We start from the raw sequence: 13556 nt of genomic DNA on the forward strand, positions 1-13556 counted from the left end.
GGGAGATTAAATTATATATCTCGGTTCATTTCTCAATTAACTGACAAATGTGATCCAATGTTCAAATTACTTCGAAAGAACAATCCTGAAGTCTGGAATGAAGAATGTCAAGAAGCTTTGGATATTATTAAGAAATACTTATCCAATGCCCCAATTTTAGTATCACCAATGCCTAATAGACCATTAATTCTCTACTTAACGGTTTTCGAAAATTCGATGGGATGTGTACTAGGACAACATGATGAATCTGGAAGAAAAGAAAAAGCTATTTATTATCTGAGTAAGAAATTTACTGATTGTGAAGTTCGATATCCCCCAATACAAAAATTATGTTGTGCTTTGGTGTGGACTACTCGAAGACTCAGACAATATATGCTATACCATACTACTTGGTTGATATCCAAACTTGATCCTTTGAAATTCTTAATGGAATCACCAGCTTTGACAGGCAGAATGGCTAGATGGCAGATGTTATTATCTGAGTTTGATATTATATGTCAATCAAAAAGCGATAAAAGGAAGTGTAATAGCTGATTTTCTGGCCAGTCGTGTATCAAATGATTATCAGCCTTTGAACTTCAATTTTCCCGATGAAGATTTGTTGTGCATATCCATGAATGAAGAAGCCAGAACAAATGATGAATTTGTAACTTGGAAGCTTTATTTTGACGGAGCATCTAATGCTTTGGGACGAGGAATCGGGGCAGTGTTAATTTCTCCCGAAAATGTTTATTATCCCTTTACAAGTAGACTGGAGTTCTTTTGCACTAATAATATGGCGGAATATGAAGCTTGTGTCATGGGATTGAAAGCAGCTATAGAAAGAAAATCAAATGTCTCAAAATATGGAGATTCATCTTTAGTGGTGTATCAATTGAGAGGAGAATGGGAAACAAAAGATCCTAAATTGTTGGAATATCGAAATTTTACCCTCGAATTAGTGAAAGAATTTGAGAGAGTTACATTCAATTATCTCCCTCGAGAAGAAAATCAAATGGCGGATGCTTTGGCTACATTAGCTGCTATGTTTCAGGCAACTAAGAAAGTTGATATGATGCCAATCAAAATGCAAGTTTATGAAATTCCTGCACATTGTTATAGTGTGGAAGAAGAGGTAGATGGTAAACCATGGTATCATGATATCCTGCAATATATCAAAAATCAAAGTTATCCACCAAATGCATCGAAAATTGATAAAAGAACCTTGCGAAGAATGGCTGTTGGATATTTTCTTGACGGAGAGATTATGTATAGAAGAAGCAATGATCAAATGCTATTGAGATGTTTAAATACCAGCGAAGCTCGAAACGTCATTGAAGAAGTACATAGTGGAATATGTGGAACACATGCAAATGGTCTTTCCATGGCCAGAAAAATAATGAGATATGGATACTATTGGGCTACCATGCACACAGATTGCATTGATTATGCAAGGAAATGTCATAAATGCCAGATATATGCAGACAAGATTCATGTACCCCCATCTTCTTTACATGTAATGACAGCACCCTGGCCATTTTCTATGTGGGGAATAGACGTCATTGGAGCAATCACACCAAAAGCATCGAATGGACATTGCTTCATCCTTGTGGCAATTGATTATTTTACCAAATGGGTTGAAGCTGCTTCATATACCAATATTAAGAGGTCCACAGTCTGCAAGTTCATAAAGAAAGAGATAGTTTGCCGATATGGCCTACCAGAAAGGATCATTACAGATAATGCTCTGAACCTGAACAACAAAATGATGACCGAACTTTGTACACAGTTTAAGATCAAACATGCAAACTCAGTGGCATATCGTCCAAAGATGAATGGGGCAGTTGAAGCAGCAAATAAGAACATCAAGAGAATCATTACAAAGACCACTGAAACTTACAAAGATTGGCACGAGAAGTTACATTTTGCTCTATACGCATACCGAACTACTGTTAGAACATCTACTGGGGCAACGCCTTTTTCTTTAGTCTACGGAATGGAAGCAGTCTTACCAATTGAAGTTGAGATTCCATCGCTTCGAATATTGAGAGAAACAAAATTGGATGAATCTGAATGGATCCAAGCTAGAGTTGATTAATTGAACCTTGTTAAGGAGAAAAGATTGAAAGCTATTTGCCATGGACAGATGTATCAGAAACGGATGATGAAGTCTCATGACAAAAAAGTACATCCAAGAGAATTCCAAGAGGGTGATCTAGTACTAAATTTTTTTTGCCTATACATAAGGATTTCCGTGGGAAATGGATGCCTAATTGGGAATGGCCATACGTTGCGAAAAAGGCCTTTTCCGGAGGAGCGTTGATCTTGGCAGAAATGGATGGAAAAATTCTGAGAAATCCAATAAACTCAGATTCTGTCAAGAAATATTATGCTTGAAGAAAAGAAAGAAAAAAAGAAAAAAAAAGAAAAAAAAAAAAAAAAAATGAAGGTAAAGGTGAAAACCCGCAAAGGGCATCTTGTAACCAAAGGGAGGATTTGAGTTGAAAACCTGAAAAGGCGGCTCAAATACAGGTTGATATTAGGCATCTGGCAATTGAACTCTCTTAAGATTTTGACAGTTTGGAAGAAACTTCACATCTACAAGCATTTCGACAACGTTTGAGATCTTCCAGACAAAAGCTTACATCATTTCTCTAAATTGTATCAACTTGATTAATTTAGAAATACTTATGCTTATAATTTGTTGAGACATTTGAATTTTTATTATTCTTATGCTTGCCAGAACTTTGGATATAATTCTATCTATTTCAAGTTCAATTTATTGAGATTCAATTATTTGTAGAAATTCAATTTATTTTTATATGAATTAACATAATTTTGAAATAATTTAAAGATTTCTGAATATCCTTTATGTTAATACTTTTAAATACATGGAATACAAAGTAAGCCAATCATCACCATCTTAAAGCCATGAACATTAAGATTGTTACACGGGATGCTACCGACAACAAGGTTGAATTTGACAAATCTACTCATCAATTGCTCTAACCGATCACCATTCAGTTCTTGCACATCTGTTTTTAAAGATATACTAAGATAGTAGAAGGCAATCCTTGCAGCATTGATTCCAGCAAAAAGAAACAAGACATTGATATCACTGGGAAACATATCTCTATACAGATCCTTGTGTATGGTTTTAAGAAACCTAGAAGCATTTCCACCTCATCAGGTTCAAGTGAAGCAACTTTATTCCTTCCAACCCATACTAGATTCCATTTTCAGCACTCATCAAGAACATAATTCTGAATACTCAAAGGTGTCTCATTGTCAAAAGTTTCAAGAGCCTTACAGATCATTTCTGTCAATTTGGCACTTCCTGTACATGTTTATAAACAGTTCAACTTTGTTCTTGGATCCCATGAAAGCCATCATTTCTTTGTCAATGGAAAAGCATCAGCACATGGAGGAAGCAGAATAAGAGAAAATCTGTTATTAATTGGCAGAATTATGAATATAGCCCTTTTCAGTGTAGTAGCATGAAATGCTTCGAATCTACAAATTTTGGCTCTACATCGAATAAGCACTGTGATATCCTAGTCCAAACATTAACTGAAAGAGACTCAATAGCATCTTCTGGAAGTGTTCTTTGAGTTATCTGATCTGGTTGGACAGAACCAATCATTGAGTTTAGAAGATGAATTTGCCAATAGCATCTTCTGGAAGTGTTCTTTGAGTTATCTGATCTGGTTGGACAGAACCAATCATTGAGTTTAGAAGATGAATTTGCCAATAGCATCTTCTGGAAGTGTTCTTTGAGTTATCTGATCTGGTTGGACAGAACCAATCATTGAGTTTAGAAGATGAATTTGCCAATAGCATCTTCTGGAAGTGTTCTTTGAGTTATCTGATCTGGTTGGACAGAACCAATCATTGAGTTTAGAAGATGAATTTGCCAATAGCATCTTCTGGAAGTGTTCTTTGAGTTATCTGATCTGGTTGGACAGAACCAATCATTGAGTTTAGAAGATGAATTTGCCAATAGCATCTTCTGGAAGTGTTCTTTGAGTTATCTGATCTGGTTGGACAGAACCAATCATTGAGTTTAGAAGATGAATTTGCCAATAGCATCTTCTGGAAGTGTTCTTTGAGTTATCTGATCTGGTTGGACAGAACCAATCATTGAGTTTAGAAGACGAATTTGCCAATAGCATCTTCTGGAAGTGTTCTTTGAGTTATCTGATCTGGTTGGACAGAACCAATCATTGAGTTTATAAGATGAATTTGCCAATAGCATCTTCTGGAAGTGTTCTTTGAGTTATCTGATCTGGTTGGACAGAACCAATCATTGAATTTAGAAGATAAATTTGCCAATAGCATCTTCTGGAAGTGTTCTTTGAGTTAGCTAATCTGGTTGGGCAGACCAATCATTGAATTTGGAAGATGAATTTGCTCATAGTAAAAATAAGGATACTCAATAGCATCTTCTGGAAGTGTTCTTTGAGTTATCTGATCTGGTTTGGTAGGAACTACAGAACCAATCATTGGAATTAAAAGATGAACTGCATGATCGTCTTCATTAAGAAGTTTCTTTTCAAGCTTCTTTTGCTTATCCCTTTCCCAAAAATCATAGCATAAGTTTCGTCTTTGCTTGTAACTGGGATTATCACATAATGGCTTCCCATCTTTTACCGGAAGAAGTGCGTCAGCATTTTTAGTCATTTGAACAGCACATATAAAATCTATCAATTTTGCAATTGATGAATTTGGACCACACATCTCTACATGGCTATTGAAGCTTCAGCCTTTGAGAATCCCATTTTTGTCAAGTATAACAGTTTATTCTCCTCATCAGAATTCAAGATTTCTCGGTATTAGAAGAACTATCGATATCTGTGAAATCATCTTAAAAGGTCACTTCATAACCAGATGAGTTGTTATCAGAATCAACATGTTGCCTGAATGCAAGCTTTTCAAGAGCCTATACTATTGAGTTTTATTCTCAAGAGATGTTTGTGACATTATATCTACATTGGTCAAAGATGATAGATTCTTTCATTTGAAGAAGAAAGATCTATTGGGTTTTTACAATTGAAGAAATACTCAATTCACCAATCTGAAATCAAATAACTCAACATTCATGCATCATATTTTAGGTGTTTACAAAAATAGGTGCATTTTCATTCATTTTCATCTATGTTGAATTTTTAACAGGAATTTCAAAGATTTTAGCAAAGATTCAAATCCATCACTTGATGGATCAACATTGCCAGAGAAGTTCATAATGAGAAGAACTCATCTGAAGAAGGAAGAAGAAGTTCATAATAAAAAGAACTTGTTCAACTTTTTGTTTGAATTCATCATTTGATGGATCAACATTGCCAGGTAGAGTTCATAATGAGAAGAACTCGTCATCTGAAGAAGGAAGAAGAAATTCATAATGAGAAGAATTTGTTCAACCTTTTGCTCAAATCTATCACTTGATGGAGCAGCTTTTCCAGAGAAGTTCATAATGAGAAGAACTCATCTGAAGAAGGAAGAAGAAGTTCATAATGAGAAGAACTTGTTCAACCTTTTGTCTGAATTCATCATTTGATGGATCAATATTGCCAGAGAAGGTTCATAATGAGAAGAACTCATCTGAAGAAGGAAGAAGAAGTTCATAATGAGAATAATTTGTTCAACCTTTTGTCCGAATTCATCACATGATGGATTATTTTTGCCAGAGAAGGTTCATAAACTCATATGAAGAAGGAAGAAGAAGTTCATAATGAGAAGAATTTGTTCAACCTTTTGTTTGAATTCATCATCTGAAGAATGAAGAAGAAGTTCATAATGAGAAGAATTTGTTCAACCTTTTGTCTGAATTCATCACTTGATGGATTATTTTTGCCAGAGAAAGTTCATAATGAGAAGAACTCATATGAAGAAGGAAGAAGAAGTTCATAATGAGAAGAATTTGTTCAACCTTTTTGATCAAATCTATTACTTGATGAGTTATTTTTTTCAGAGAAAGTTCATAATGAGAAGAACTCATCTGAAGAAAGAAGAGAAAGTTCATAATGAGAAGAACTCATCAAAAGCTTATTCAACCTTTTGAATGACTCTATCACAGAAAAAAAGGAGGTCATCATCATCCCCAGCAGAAAGTTCATAATAAGAAGAACTCATCTGGAGAGAGAGAAGAATTTATTCAATATCTCCATTATGATCAAATGAAGCCAAATGGATAAAAAAATTTATTATCTTTTCATCTTTGCCCTATTCTTGTTAACACAAGAATGAGCAAAGAGGGGCAGCTGAAGATACTAATTTTTTACCCATATTATTATTATTATTATTATTATTATTATCATTATTATTATTATTAAATATATATTAAATACATATATAAATAATTAATTACAGGCCCAATTACAACTGGACCGGCCCAGTTACAAACAAACCAGAACCGGTCCAGACCAACCAGAAACCCTAAACATTTGGGGGTTTCAGTTAGGGTTTCCTAACCCTAATCCCAGCCGCCTCATCATCACAGCCGTTGGATCTGAGAGATCCAACGGTCCTCAGATATGCCAGAAGAAACCCTAGGGTATCATTACCCTAGGGCCACGCGGCGCCGCCCCAGTTTCCAATCACCGCTGCCGACACTCTTTCGCCGCCTCCGCCGCTGCCACGTCCCAAATAAAGACTCCAGAAGACCAGCTGCCCTCCACACGCCATGGCTACGGGGTGAGTCACCACTGGTAGTCCGGTGACTCACCGAGACCCCCTCTTCGGACCGGTACGATGGCCACACCGGTGGTGGCTATAAAAGCCACCACCTGAACCTGAAAAAAAAAAGGAGGAAGAAGACAGAGAACACATACCAGAGATACAAAACCAAAAAAATATATATATACAAAATACTACCAACGATCTCAGTCAACATCCCACAACCAGCAACCAAAAACAGAAGAAAAAGGAGGAGAAAGACTTACCGAGGAAGCCAAACGCCGGATCTCACCAAAACCTTCGAAAAACCGAAGGTATTCTTTTTAGATTTGCTCCGATTGGGAGCCGTTTAACGGAAAAGAGCATCGGAACCGTCATTAGGACGGTCCGATCTACGTTTAGATGTAAAAAAAAAAATTCCGGCCACCGAAGACGGTGGCCGGCGGCGGTGGTTGACGGTGGACGAACGTCGACTGACGACTGCCGGCCGACTGGCTTCTCTCTGTTCTAGAGAGAAGCGAGAGAAAATTCTCTCTCTCAGAGAAGAGAGAGAGAAAGAAAAAAAAATGAAATGAAGCTGGCCCTTCGGGCCAGCCGGTTTTGACCTTATATAGGCCTTCCCGAACGACGTCGTTTCGGGAAGGACTATGCGCGTAATTAGACAATAGTTAAACCCCGTCCGCCGTCCTCCTAATTTGTAATTTTTACATTCTAGTCACTAAATCGATTTTATAATACTTTTAATTCGGATCTTTAATTTTAATTTCTTTTATTTTAGTCCTTTATATTAAAATAATATATTTAGGATAAATAACAGATTTAATCCTTTAATTTTAATAAATAATATTTTAATCCTTAGTTTATATTTTTAATTTATTTTATTCTAATATCCGAATTTTAGATTATTTTATTTTAGTCACTATATTATCAAAAAAAAAATAGCATGTTCAATCCCTGTAATTCTGATTAATTATGAATTAGGTTTTTCAATTTTAATTTCACTATATTTTAATCATTTATTTTATGTATTTTTTATTGCTTTTAAATATATAGTTAGAATTGTATTTTTTTACTTGTTTATATATTTAAATATTGTATAAATATATAATAAATAAATATTTATTTTAAATAAATTATTTTAATATTTAGTTTTCAATAACAAAGAAAAGGACAGTCTTAAAACAACTGGATGTCCTATTCTGATATTTTAAAATTAAAAAATTAAACAATATTATTTAAATTAATATTTATCAATATCAAAGAAAAGAGCTGTCTTAAGGCACCTAGAAGTTCTTTTCTGATATTTTTAGATAAATAAATATTTTTATATAATTTTGAAATAATAGGATTATAAATTAAATATATTTTTGAATTTTTAAATTTTAATAATAGAGACAATTTATAATTAAAAAGTACCAATTTTGGGCGTTGTAGGAGTGCTAATCCTTCCCTAAACGTAACCGACCACGAACCCCTTTTATTATTAAAAGAATGAATTTTTGGTTATAAACGCAGATCAGTTCAATTTTTTAATTGATGTTTTCTTAAAACTCTTTTAAAAAATAATTTTTAGGTATTCGACCTACCTGATCCAAAAGGCCGATGGCGACTCCCCAAATTATTTTCAAAACCATTTATTTATATAGATTTTCCCGCCAAAATAAATATTTCGTGCCCGGACGAAAACCGGTTACGACAATAATAATCAAGAATGATCATTATAAAAAGAATTCATTAATTTAAGGGTATTATTGTTCAAAGTGGTGAGAATTGTCTAATACCTAAGCATTTGAAAGTAGACATTCCCACCATTTTAAACCAAAAAGTGCAACTATTGGGAATAGATTGTTTCATGATAATAATCTTTTTCATGAATCAAACGTGAGAATACAATTCCGTAAAAAGATTATTTCCCCTAGTAATGATCTTTTCCTTGAATCAAATGCCCCTTAAGGTATAGTTGATTTGTGCCTATATTGCATGAGATTTGAGGATTAAATCTCGTTTTTTTTAACATTTTCTAATAAATATTTAATAAATATTTAATTTAATGTGAAGTATCAACATTTTATTGGTCGAAAAATATTTTTTTGAAAATAATAGGACTTTAAATGATTAAATATAATAGTTTAAAGACCTAGTTTGACAAAAAAATAGTTTAAGTACTTAAGCAAAAAGAATGCATAGTTTGAGTACTTATTTTTTACTTTAGGATTAATACAAAAATAAATGTCTAAACTATAACCTATATTGACTTTTGGCGTCTAAAAAATTTTTCGTTAAAAATAGATATCTAACGTTTCCAATATTACACTTTTAGATGTATGATCTCGCCGACTATCGTGAAAATCCAGCGCCAAGTTTTGTTTCCTCTACCCAATACTATCAATTCTACCCACAATGTCACTTGGGGATCTTTGGCTTCTGCCCAGTGGGGATGGAGTAATTGCCAATTATTATGGCAACGTATAAGGAAATAATCGTGTAGTTTTAATCAGCGATTTAAATTATAGTTGCGATTGTATTTTTGATCGGGTTACTTTTATGTAAGCATTTCTGATACTAGTCTTCTCTCTAATGGGTTTGTGCCTAGTGCGAGTCGAAAATTAATACGATAACGAATAAACAAGTCCTCATTAACTTGAAATGTTCGCGTTATGTGAACAGGCTTTCCAAAGCATTGTATGGAATGAAAGTCTGTGGAAGTTCTTGATCCAAATGGGGTTCATGAGGGTAATGGTGACAAAATCTTATTTACTATAAGTGACAGATGCGGAATTTTATATTAACGGGCGAATTTAAACATATATAATCTTTTATTCAACGTGTTAATGTTTTGACCTTTGTGTCGATCAGGGGCGGACCTCCATGGAGCCCGGGGTATCCCGGGCAACCCCTCATCCAGGGGTGAACCTCCATAGTGCCCGGGGTATCCCAAGCAACCCTTCCACAAGTGTCACCCCTCAAAAGTCACCCCTGGGGCTCTTGCAACCCCTGACGAAGGCTCTTGGGTCCGCCTCTGGTGTCGATATTGCTTATATTTATAAACTTATCTTTGTCGTGCCAAAAAATTCTTTCATTCAACGTGCTAAAAACTACACGATTACGACACATGATAATACATAATACAGATCATGGAATATCGGATGTTGTCGAAAATATTCCCTTATTCAAAACATTACTAAAGGTGAATATTCGATTGAGTGCAATCGAGTCGAGTCAATATATATTTAAGTTAGTCGAGTTGACAAATCTTATTTTGTGATTCAAACTTTATTTGAATATTTTTTCCGAGTCAAATCTAGTTTATAAAATTCGAGTCGAGTCAAGTTATTCGATTTTTTATTTAAATTTAATTATAAATATTTATATTGTTATGATACTAATTGATTTAAATTTAAACGGCTTTAAATAACCATATATGATATGTGATACATTTATATATATATATATATATATATATATATATATATATTCCTTCGTATTTTTCATATGTGATATATATAACCTACAAAATCAAGAGACTCGAAAGATATTCTTTTATTTTTTATTATAGAGTTTTTAAACCCTTTTTTTCCTCATCAGACGCTCCTCAAATATTTATAATAATTATTTATTTATTAAAATATGTTTTATATATTTTGAAGGGAAAAAAAAGAGAATGGTTATTTAAAGATCTTCGGTCATAGCAAAAACAAAAGCAAAAGCTAAAGAGATTACCTTACCCTTACAATTAAGTAAAGCACATGACTTTAACAAAGAAAATATTCTTCAAGTAATTTAGCATACCAACCTTTCAATTTTCCTTTTCTTATAGTCCTTACTTGTTATGAAATTTGGTGAGACTTATTAACCACATATCAAATCTTATAACTAATCACTTACATCCCATCAAAAAAGAGTTAACTGTATTATGTGTCTCCAAAACTATAACTTTCATTTTAAATTGAACCTTAAACTTTAAAATATTCCAATTTCATCCCTAAACTATGACTCTCATTCTAAATTAGTCCTTACACTTTCGAACGTTCTAATTTTCTAAATTAAGTTTGAGGACTAATTTAGAACGATAATCATAGTTTAGTGATAAAATTAGAACATTTAAAATTTTAGGGATGAGTTTAAAATATGATCCTTTGAGTATATGTGATGCAATTAACTCAAAAAATATTTTTTCACTTATACGTTACAATATCGTAATTTATGTGTTCTTAAATTTTAACTCAATTTTAGAGTTATTAGTAAAGCACATGACTTTAACAAAGAAAATATTCTTCAAGTAATTTAGCATACCAACCTTTCAATTTTCCTTTTCTTATAGTCCTTACTTGTTATGAAATTTGGTGAGACTTATTAACCACATATCAAATCTTATAACTAATCACTTACATCCCATCAAAAAAGAGTTAATTGTATTATGTGTCTCCAAAACTATAACTTTCATTTTAAATTGATCCTTAAACTTTAAAATATTCCAATTTCATCCCTAAACTATGACTCTCATTCTAAATTAGTCCTTACACTTTTGAACGTTCTAATTTCATCTATTATTCTCCTTCTAAATTAAGTTTGAGGACTAATTTAGAACGATAATCATAGTTTAGTGATAAAATTAGAACATTTAAAATTTTAGGGATGAGTTTAAAATATGATCCTTTGAGTATATGTGATGCAATTAACTCAAAAAATATTCTTTCACTTATACGTTACAATCTCGTAATTTATTTTAAAACAAACATTTTTATTTTAAAATTTTAATTTTTTAACTTCTTAAATCTCTAATTATATTTCAAAAAAAGTCTTAATACGAAAATAAGTGTTTAAACTATAATGCTTTTCAAGAATAGGTGCCTAGACTATTTTTCGATACATCCAGATGTTTAACTTTATAAATGCTACTATTTTAGGCCCGTCGACTATAACGGCCGTTCTAAAACCCCATTAAGTGACACATATTACAATTTTAAAATTTTATTTTTCTTAAAAAATAAAAATATTGTTAAAAATTAAAAAAAAAACAACCAGCGTGCGATCCCCCTGCTGGTTGGAGTAAATGGGACTAAAATAAAAAATTTTAAGAGTTTGAGTTTTTTTTTGCTATTTTAGGAAAAATTTGAGGCTTTTTCAGAAATTAAATATTTTTAATATTTTTAATATTTTTTAAATTACTAGATTGTGACAATTGTCACTTAACGAGCTTTTTTAACGGCTTTTAGAACCGAGACACCTAAAGTGGCAACGTTTGTAATGTTAGACACTTGGATAAGTCGAAAAATAAATTAACCACCTATTCGGGAGAAGCGCATATGAAGACTGCATATGAGAACTGTTTAACTATGTATTTATTTATTTATACATGCATTGCATTGCATTTCATCTTTATTTTTAATTTTCTAAATGTCGGAGGTCTTCCACGGAAGCTGCTCTCAACCTGGTGTTGGGGGCAGCCTACTACCCTACCTCCCCCTAACCCCCATTGCATATGGGAATAGGGTTTTGTTGTTGTTGTTGTAATTATTTTTTATATATAAATTTTTTTAAAAAAACTTAATATCAATTGTTTTTTTTGGTATAAAACCTTCAAAAAAATGGAGTAAATAAATTAAATAGATATTTTTATTTTTTTACTAAGGGTTTTTTAAACCGTTAAACCTTGCAAATAAGCAAAGAACAATGCTTTAACCAAAGAGAGGAGTGAACTTTTAAGATGCTTTAACCAATGTTTATCTTTCAGTTCAAGTCACTCTGGTTTGTACCTTACTTGCTAGCATTAATGTTAAAATGCTTTATTCTTTCTTTCTTTTCTTTAATTGCTTTTTTGCAAGAAATTCTTAGTTTTAATGTTAAAATGATTGCTAATTGTTTGATTTATTAAAACCTTTCTCTTTTGCTATTCTTTTTATCCTATGTCTCATGAGAAGCTAATGATGTTATTTTAGATCCCAACTAGATTCATGTGATGCCATAACTGTCATAAGTTTTGCCATTTTGCTTCATGTCCCATGCAATATCATTGTCCAATACTTTTCCAACACATAGATCCCTGTATGAGCTACCCTCTTTTAACCCAAACATTACCATTAGACTATTTGATTTCTCGAAGTCTCTGTGTCCTATACCTTTGTTCGACATATCTAGATATGATCTTAAGCCATGTCACGTCTCAATTATTTCAGAATCGGTTCGAATAATCTGTCTTCTCTATTTACGAGATTCGAAACCGAGACCTTGCTTAATTAGCACAAAGTTTCTTACTAAACTATGCTTAATGGATGGTATGGCTTGTAAAATGGAATCATAACATTAGTGGCGTTATTAAGGGATTATTCTTATAATTATTCCTTTTTATTTTGGGAAAATTAAATTAAAACAAAACAAAAATAAAAAAAACAATATTATTTCATGAATTTGATTTATATTTGAATTAAGAATTATTAATAAAAAATATATTTTATACAGTACTAAAATTATCACTTTTGTTCTATTTTAGTACCTAAACTTTCAATTTTTTCAAAATCATACCTAACGTTTACTTTTTGTTTTATTTTAGTACCCCGCCGTTAAAAATTTAGGTACTAAAATGAAACAAAAAAAGTAACAGCGGGGTATTAAAATGAAACAAAACGTTAACGACGGGTACTAAAATAAAACAAAAAGTAAACATTAGGTATGGTTTTGAAAAAGTTGAAAATTTAGGTACTAAAACGGAATAAAAGTGATAGTTTAGGTACTAAACATGTAGTTTACCCTAAAAAATTGATAGCCTGCCCATATAAAACTTGGGTTGGAAAAAGTCAACTAAAAGGGTAATATTGCCATTTTCTTCCACCTCCCAACTCCCATGCAAGCAACAAACGGTAAACGTGTTATCTATCTGTACGCCCATATTTAAATGACATCACCAA

At 32.5% G+C, this 13556-nt stretch overlaps 1 pseudogene; it reads left to right on the top strand.

Annotated features, from left to right (window-relative positions):
• The window catches only part of LOC120205061, a 93930-nt pseudogene that overhangs the window by 61427 nt on the left and 18947 nt on the right, over nt 1-13556 (top strand).

This window comes from Hibiscus syriacus, unplaced genomic scaffold (assembly GCF_006381635.1).
Source record: "Hibiscus syriacus cultivar Baekdansim isolate YM2019G1 unplaced genomic scaffold, ASM638163v2 tig00012104_pilon, whole genome shotgun sequence".
Lineage (NCBI taxonomy): Eukaryota > Viridiplantae > Streptophyta > Magnoliopsida > Malvales > Malvaceae > Hibiscus > Hibiscus syriacus.